This window comes from Leptonychotes weddellii, chromosome 6 (assembly GCF_054177405.1).
Source record: "Leptonychotes weddellii isolate Sample4059 chromosome 6, ASM5417740v2, whole genome shotgun sequence".
Classification (NCBI taxonomy): domain Eukaryota; kingdom Metazoa; phylum Chordata; class Mammalia; order Carnivora; family Phocidae; genus Leptonychotes; species Leptonychotes weddellii.
Genome location: NC_138374.1, coordinates 80212933 through 80221170, shown reverse-complemented (window position 1 = coordinate 80221170; position 8238 = coordinate 80212933). Strand labels below are relative to the sequence as shown.

The 8238-nt window shown below is 40.4% G+C and overlaps 1 protein-coding gene across 2 annotated transcripts in view; it reads left to right on the top strand.

The window, feature by feature from the left end:
• CNST (consortin, connexin sorting protein) overlaps nt 1–8238 on the top strand; it is a 114708-nt gene continuing 106470 nt past the window's right edge. For both annotated transcript variants that reach the window (XM_081824459.1, XM_081824460.1), the window contains exon 1: nt 1–60. The gene's annotated coding sequence lies outside the window, so the exon portion shown is untranslated. The remainder of the gene's footprint in view (nt 61–8238) is intronic.

Below are 8238 nucleotides of genomic sequence, written 5' to 3'. Positions count from 1 at the left end.
GCGGGGCTGGAAACACACCCGGCGCCCAGCCGTAGCCCTGTGTTCGCCTCCGACTCCCAGGTGAGGAGAGAGGATGAGCGGGATGTGGGGCGCCGGCCGGCTGGCGGTCGCGGCGGGAAACCCCCCGGGACCCCCTCGCTCCTCCCCCGGCGCCGCGCGCAGCCTCTGCGCTTCTGGTGCGAGGCAGCCCCATGCCCTCCGCGCTCGCCCGCGCGCTTCTGGTTCCTGCAGCCCCGTGTCCGTGCCGTGCTCGCTCCCCGCCGCTGCCCTGGCTCCCCACCCCGGGGACCGTCCTTGTTTGCCTTCATACCTGTCCTCTCCGCCACCACCGAGAACCGCCCGGGGGTCTCCCTTCCGTACCTCCCTCTGGGCCGGTATCGACCTTAATTTTTGTGTTTAATTTGCGTGTTGAACAGATTTAAAGTTAAGGGTTTTTAAAATTAAGGGTTAAGAGCTTTAAATCCATTTGTAAGCTTAGAAAGGTTGCGACCTTAGGATGCTTATTTTGATCCCCGCATAAACTTACTCAGATACATACTGTGGAATGCAATTTTGAAGACCAATTCCAAAGACTCTAAAAATAGGATGCTCTAATGGAAATTTTGGCAGTCTTCTTACCTATTGGGAAATGTTAGAAGACTCGAGTCTCTGAGAGTGATTTCGGGGTTTAAGGATTATACTCAGAAAGAGACCAGTACTCTTTACACCAGGGCAGTAAACTGTAGCCAGTCAACACCCCCATTAAAATATGTGCAATCCTTTCTGCTTACTCGACTGGGAGCGTAATTGAGCTTGGTATTTATATGCACGAGGAAAAGGTTTCTAAGGAATGTATCACCTAGCAAATTGAAGTCTGAAGATTATACTCAGCTGATGAATGTCAAAATGGATAAAGAAATTGACAGCCAAATATGTATGGCGTTTTGGAGATTATAAATTTGCTAGGACACCATAGAAAGTATCTCACCAACTGTTGTGGAAGCCTTGGGGACTCCTTGGTCTAAATTTCCTCAAAAAAATTTTTAAACGGTTTCCCCACTGACAGTTTTCTAGAAGTGACTCTTGCATCCTCTGGACACCTGAGAAAGCTTTTCCCCCTCCATTCTTTAAAGAGCTTTCTCCTCTTCTACCCTTTTAAAGATATTTTCATAGATTCAGAAATACAGTGGGTTTTTTTCCTTAAAAGCCCTGGAGGCCTGAATACTTTTAAATCAAATAAAGAAGAAAGATGTCTTATGATAGAGGAAGAAATGGTTTGCTTCTAGAAATGTGTTGAGTTTCTCACGTTTAAAATACACTTCTAAAAAAATCACGTACAAGGTATTTATTTTAAAATGTTTTCTTATTTCATAAGGTTTATGGACCAAAGGTAGCTTACCCAGCCCTAGAGAAATTCTTATTTTGCTTTTGTGTTGTGTTTTTTTGTTGTTGTTTTGTTTTGTTGTTTTAGTTTTGAACAAGAGAGGTTATAAGTATTTCCCTTTTTATAATGTTAGTGGTTGGTTGTGGTTGAAGGTGCTTGAATAATAAAGACAAGATCTTACATATCTTTCTGAGGCCCTAGGTACTGGAAATGAAAGAATGTTAATTTCACTTTAAAGATATATCTTATAATCAGCATTCAGATCTACTTTATTAGAGAAACTTGGTTTGTGTATTTCCCACCTTATTTTCTTAAGAGGTGTAGTTTCTGCATCCTGTGCTATTTTTGCCTTTCTTTTTTTAAGATTTTATTTATTTATTTGACAGAGAGAGACACAAGCGAGAGAGGGAACACAAGCAGGGGGAGTGAGAGAGGGAGAAGCAGGCTTCTCGCTGAGCAGGGAGCCCAATATGGGACTCGATCGCAGGACCCTGGGATCATGACCTGGGCCAAAGGCAGATGCTTAACGACTGAGCCACCCAGGCGCCCCTGTTTTTGCCTTTTTTTTTTTTTTTTAAAGATTTTATTTATTATTTGACAGAGACATAGTGAGAGAGGGAACACAAGCAGGGGGAGTAGGAGAGGGAGAAGCAGGGCTCGATCCCAGAACTCTGGGATCACGACCTGAGCCGAAGGCAGACGCTTAAGGACTGAGCCACCCAGGCGCCTCCTATTTTTGCCGTTTTGAAGTCAAGTAGTCTTTCTTTAAAATGGTGTCAGGGCAAAGTGATTCTGTTTTTACACTCTTCTTATTTTTATTATAATCTCAGTGGATCCAGAAAATAAAATACTACTTTTTCTTTTGGCTTTTATTTTTATTATTTTTAAAAAGATTTATTTATTTTAGAGAGAGAGCGTGGTGGGGGGAGCACAGGCAGAGAGAGAGGAGAAGTAGCAGACTCCCCTCTGAGCGAGGACGCCCACATTGGGCTCTGCCCCCCACAACCCCAAGATTATGACCTAAGCCAAAACCAAGATTCAGAGCCCAACCGAGTCACCCAGGAACCCCTCTTTTGGCTTTTAAATGGCGGTTGTAATTGGGAAATGTCAAGTGTTAGCTCTTGTTTGCTATTAGGACTAACGCTGTGAGTCTATAAGTATTGCTATAGGGTCTAGAGGTCTGTAGCAATCCAACTGTAATGCAAGCCATAAGAGTGATGTAAAGTTTCCTAAATAAAAAATAATAAAATAAAAAAGAAACAAGTGAAATTAATTTTAATAATATATTTTATTTAACCCATACAGTTTCAGGTGTAATCCATTTGGTAAGTTAATACTGAGATATTTTGAATTCTTTCATGCTTAATCTACAAAATCTGGTTTTTATACTTAGAGTACATTTGAATTCAGACAAGCCGCATTTCAAGTGCTCAGTAGCTACATGTAGCTAGCAAATGGCTTGGACCTTATTGGGCAGCACATAGCTATAGGATTACTGTATGATTTTTAAGATGTCTTCCTACCCTGAGAGTCTGGGTTAAGTCCAGGGGGGTAAGTTTAAAAATCCTTTTCCTAAAGTGCTGTGATACTCAAACTGAGAAGTTTGTATGGCAGGAAGAAGGTTCCAAGAAGTCTCTTCCTCTTAGTGTTGACTGTATTCACACTGAGGAGGATGAACAGGTGCCCCAGTGCACGTTTCATGAGGGTTGTAAGATGATTAGAATGTTCAGTCATTTCCTGAGGTGTCATTGTTACAGTTATTTATGTCTGCTTGTCAACAATGTGTCAAGGCCTGTGTGAATCTGTCTCCTTTACCTGTGGCTGTGAAGGAGGGAGAACTTGAAGACCTACAGGAAGATTGAACTTTACTGTGAACAGTTAGAGTTCCTGCTGTTGTAGACTTAATTTCTGAATCAGTTTCTGGTCAATTTCAGGTATTTAAAGGTTAAGAGTTTTGTAAATATGCTCCTCTCTATGATGGCATTGCTTGTCAAAGGAAAGAGAAAATCTTTTCATTAAAATTCAGAAAGAAGGGGTATATTTTTGGGCTCTAAAACGCTGGGAGCCTGATTACTAGCAAAGAAATAACACGTGTTTGGTGGTTTAGATAAATTTAAAAGGATGTAATGTCACTATTTTTTTTTTAAAGATTTTATTTATTTATTTGACGGAGAGAGACACAGCGAATGAGGGAACACAAGCAGGGGGAGTGGGAGAGGGAGAAGTAGGCTCCCCACAGAGCAGGGAGCCCGATGTGGGGCTCGATCCCAGGACCCCGGGACCATGACCTGAGCCGAAGGCAGACGCTTAACGACTGAGCCACCCAGGCGCCCCGTAATGTCACTGTTTTTTAAAAAAAGATTTTATTTGAGAGAGTGAGAATGAGTGGGGGAGGGGGAGGAGAAGCCAATTCCCCACTCAGTAGGGAGCCCAAGGCAGGGCTCAATCCCAGGACCCCGGGATCATGACCTGAGGGAAATATATTGCACTTTTTATAGAAAACTACTGACATGCTGTGTAGGTATGTGCTTTAAGTTGTTTCTGCAACGGGGTGATTTGCATGGAACCATCTCTTGTTCAGAGTTGTTAAAACTGAAAGATAACTCTGTTGGAAAACTAATCCTGCAGCTAACTGACCTCAGTGGGATCAACAGGATCCATCATCATTCCTATCTCAACTTGTATATTCTTTTGTTTTTTAATTTTTAAAATTTTTTAGAGAGAGCAAGCACATGAGCAGGGGGAGGGGCAGAGGGTGAGAGAACCCCAAGCAGGTGCCATGGCCAGCTTGGAGCCAGACATGGGGCTCCATCTCAGGCCCTTAAGATCACGACCTGAACTGAAATCAGAAGTCACGTGCTTAATTGACTGAGCCACTGAGGCACGCCTAGATTTGTATATCCTATTAAACTTCCCTAAATACTACTTTATTTGCACTATTTACATCTACATTGAATATTAAAATTCAGTGGCAAAATTCACCTGAAAGACTAATTAATATTTAATATAATCTAAGGAAAATGCCCCCTCCCCAACCTTTATGATATAAAGAAATCTTAAATTACCTGGTCAGTAAACAAAACTCCTCTGTAAAGTCTGGTCATTATAGATCTGGCACAGTGTTGGCAGTGTGTGGAGTATTAAAGGGTCAGAGACAGAACTGGGGAAGGAGATAGTGATTGGATGTTGCTTGTTTGGTGAGACATACATGCACATTATAGTAGGAGAATATGGTGTTTTCATTCGTATTTAAATCTAGATGACTGTCCATTGACACCATTTTAGTTGGATAAGAAAAATAATATCTAGGGCGCCTGGGTGGCTCAGTTGGTTAAGCGACTGCCTTGGGCTCAGGTCATGGTCCTGGAGTCCCTGGATCGAGTCCCGCATCGGGCTCCCTGCTCGGCAGGGAGTCTGCTTCTCCCTCTGACCCTCCTCCCTCTCATGCTCTCTGTCTCTCATTCTCTCTGTCTCAAATAAATAAATAAAAAATTTAAAAAAAAAAAAAAAGAAAAAGAATATCTTTTGTTCCTACAAATTAGTCTTAGCAAATTTTTTTTTTTTAAAGATTTTATTTATTTATTTGACAGAGAGAGACCAGCGAGAGAGGGAACGCAAGCAGGGGAGGGGGAGAGGGAGAAGCAGGCTCCCCGCAGAGCAGGGAGCCTGATGCGGGGCTCGATCCCAGGACCCTGGGATCATGACCTGAGCCGAAGGCAGACGCTTAACGACTGGGCCACCCAGGCGCCCCTTAGCAAATTTTTTTTAATTTGAAGAAGATTAATTGAGAGTTTGGCAATTTCAGTTTTTAAAGAAGACTTAAATGATTGAAGTGGCCTCTCCATGGATTTTATTTTTATTGAGAAATTCTACTCACATACTCATTATGTGTCTTGATACCATTGAGGAGCATTCTCTTTAGAGCCCTGAAGGTTCACACAAATATAGGCTTTTTTTAAATTTAGGAATCATTCCCTTGGGGGAAATTATATTTCCTTTTAGCCAGGGAATACTTTTGTTTTTCATGCATTTGAAATAATTTATTTGTAATATTTTTTTTCCTTTGGAGGAAGTTTGTAATATTTTTAAAGAAGTATCACTAGTCAATTATACCTCAATAAAAGAAAAAGGAAAATCATGTCTGAACAATCTAAGAAAAAAATGTAAAACTTTTCTGAATCTTGTAATAGCTTGAGATTTCTTAAATTGTTCAATCACAGTTGTGAGATTCTGCTCTTTAACATGTTTGGAGATGGAAACTTTGTAGCAACACCCCGCTCCTCCCTGCCATCTCTTAGAACTTCCTGTTTTTCATCTTCATTAGCCATGTGGAAAGGAAAGATAGTAATGTGTCTGTCAAAATACTGACAAATTAAGTTTATTTTTCCTTTTGACTGTAGGAAGAATGCTGAAACAGTAAGGGACAAATATTGTCACCATTATTGACAGTTGGTCTTTTGACATTTTAAATGACAGTACCTAGGCGTTTTAGGAATTAGCAATATTTTGTAATTTTATCTGTTAAAGTCTCTTATGAGAATATTTAGCCTGTTTTTCCTGGAAGACTACTACCTACCTAAATAATTACTGTTTTTTTCCTATGTTAAGTGCATCTAGAAAACTCAGTGTATTCAGTGGCTTGGTTTTCTAATTTGAACAAAGGCAAACTAACATTTTAAAGCATCTTTTATACTAGACACTTTGAAATAATTTCCTTAAAATATGTGAACTTTATGATAAGATACAGAATGCTGTTGTTTCTGAGTATTTCAGAGCATACCACTTACATTTTTATTTTATGCACACATTGCTTTTCTTGCTATTTTTCTCTTCTGCAGGTATTAAAACTGTACAACTAAATCTTTTTTTTTTTAATATTTTTATTTATTTATTTGAGAGAGAGAATGAGAGAGAGAGAGCATGAGAGAGGGGAGGGTCAGAGGGAGAAGCAGACTCCCTGCCGAGCAGGGAGCCCGATGTGGGACTCGATCCCGGGACTCCAGGATCATGACCTGAGCCGAAGGCAGTTGCTTAACCAACTGAACCACCCAGGCGTCCCTGTACAACTAAATCTTAAAAAAAGTTTTTAGATGAAGTGAAAAACATTGCTTAAGATTTTTCAATGAGAACTTTTTTTTAAAGATTTTATTTATTTGACAGACAGCGAAAGAGGGAACAACACAAGCAGGTGGAGTGGGAGAGGGAGAAGCAGTCTGTCCCCCGCCCCAACCGAACTGGGGGCCTGATGTGGGGCTCATGTTGGGCTCCATCCAGCAGGACCTGGGTCAAAGGCAGACGCTTAACAACTGAGCCACCCAGGTGCCCCTATGAGAACTTATTTTTGTGAAAATGTATTTTATTTACTGAAACCTAGTGGAGTTGTTTCTTTTGTACCTTATGAAGCACCAAAGATTACTTCCTTCAGTTTTTTCTTTTTCCCTTGCTTGTGGAGCATGAAGATGGTTTATTTAACTCAGGTCTTAAAAGGATTCATACCAAGTAATCATGATTTCCTCCCTCAAGTTCAACTCAGATCAAGAGTGGAAGTTCATGGAAACTACGCTGAAGAGTAAATTATGAAATTTGATTTCCTGGAAAAGGCTTTATATCATTTGTGACTTCTTAATCCAAATTCAGTCACCAGGCTTTATTTTCTTCAACACCTTAAAAAGTAATCACTTAGTTCCTTTTGCTCCAATAGTTAAAAAAAAATTTTTTTTTTTTTCTGTGGACTTCTTTACCATCCCAATCAGAGCTATACCTATAGCATTGGGAAAGCACTGTAAAGAGCCAAAATTAGCGACAAGGTCATGTGACTTCCTTATTTTAATCCTATAATACATGTTTTGTGACTGAGGAGAGAAAAAAATGGTTTCTATTCTTAGTCTTACATCTGAACTCTATAGCTTAAAAATTGATCTCCTAGGTCTTCTATCCACCAAAGCTCGTATTTTCACAAGCCAGAGAAAGATGTTTCATATTCGCCTAAAGTAAAACAGCATTTATTTATTTATTTATTTTTAAAGATTTATTTATTTGACAGAGAGAGACACAGCGAGAGAGGGAACACAAGCAGGGGGATTGGGAGAGGGAGAAGCAGGCTTCCTGCTGAGCAGGGAGCCCGATGCAGGGCTCGATCCCAGGACCCTGGGATCATTACCTGAGCCGAAGGCAGACACTTAACGACTGAGCTACCCAGGCGCCCCGTTAAAACAGCATTTAACTCAGAAGGTAGTTTTAATTGTATCAAGTGGCCTCTTGTTTAATTATAATTTTGTGGATTTTGATGCCTACCAGCTTTTTGTCCTTTTTCAGCTTTATACCTGGGGAAAATGTAGGGATTCCCTAGTGAAGCCCAAAAGTGCTTTGACCTTTGTCAAAATGGCTTGCCTTCCCTGACAGCTTCAAAGAGTATATACCTATGTGTGCAAAACATGAGCAAAAATTCTGCTTCAGGAACATTTATTGAGGCTGAGGAAACAAATATTCTAAGAATGTCTGTCTTATAACTAAAGCTTCCATGCACTTGTACAGTACTTTGTATTTTGTATAGCCTTTGCTGGAGAGTTTCCATTCTGTTCTAGCTCTTCAGAATATGTGAAAAGATATCCAGAATGCCCCCAGACTTACTCTGCTTTACCTCACCTTTTTGGTTTCTATTCTTCTGTCTTCTATGGAAAGTTCAAAAGTCAGAACAGGTCATGGTTTATTATAGACTTCAAGTGGGGGAGGAGTACAAATCTTACTCCTTCCCTCTTTCCTCTCCTTCCTTCTCTGTTACAAAAGTAATCATGCTCCAAAGAGAGAAGGTAGATAAATTTTAACTTGAGGAAAACATGGTTATTCAAAAATTAGTAGAAGCTTTAATTTAGAGT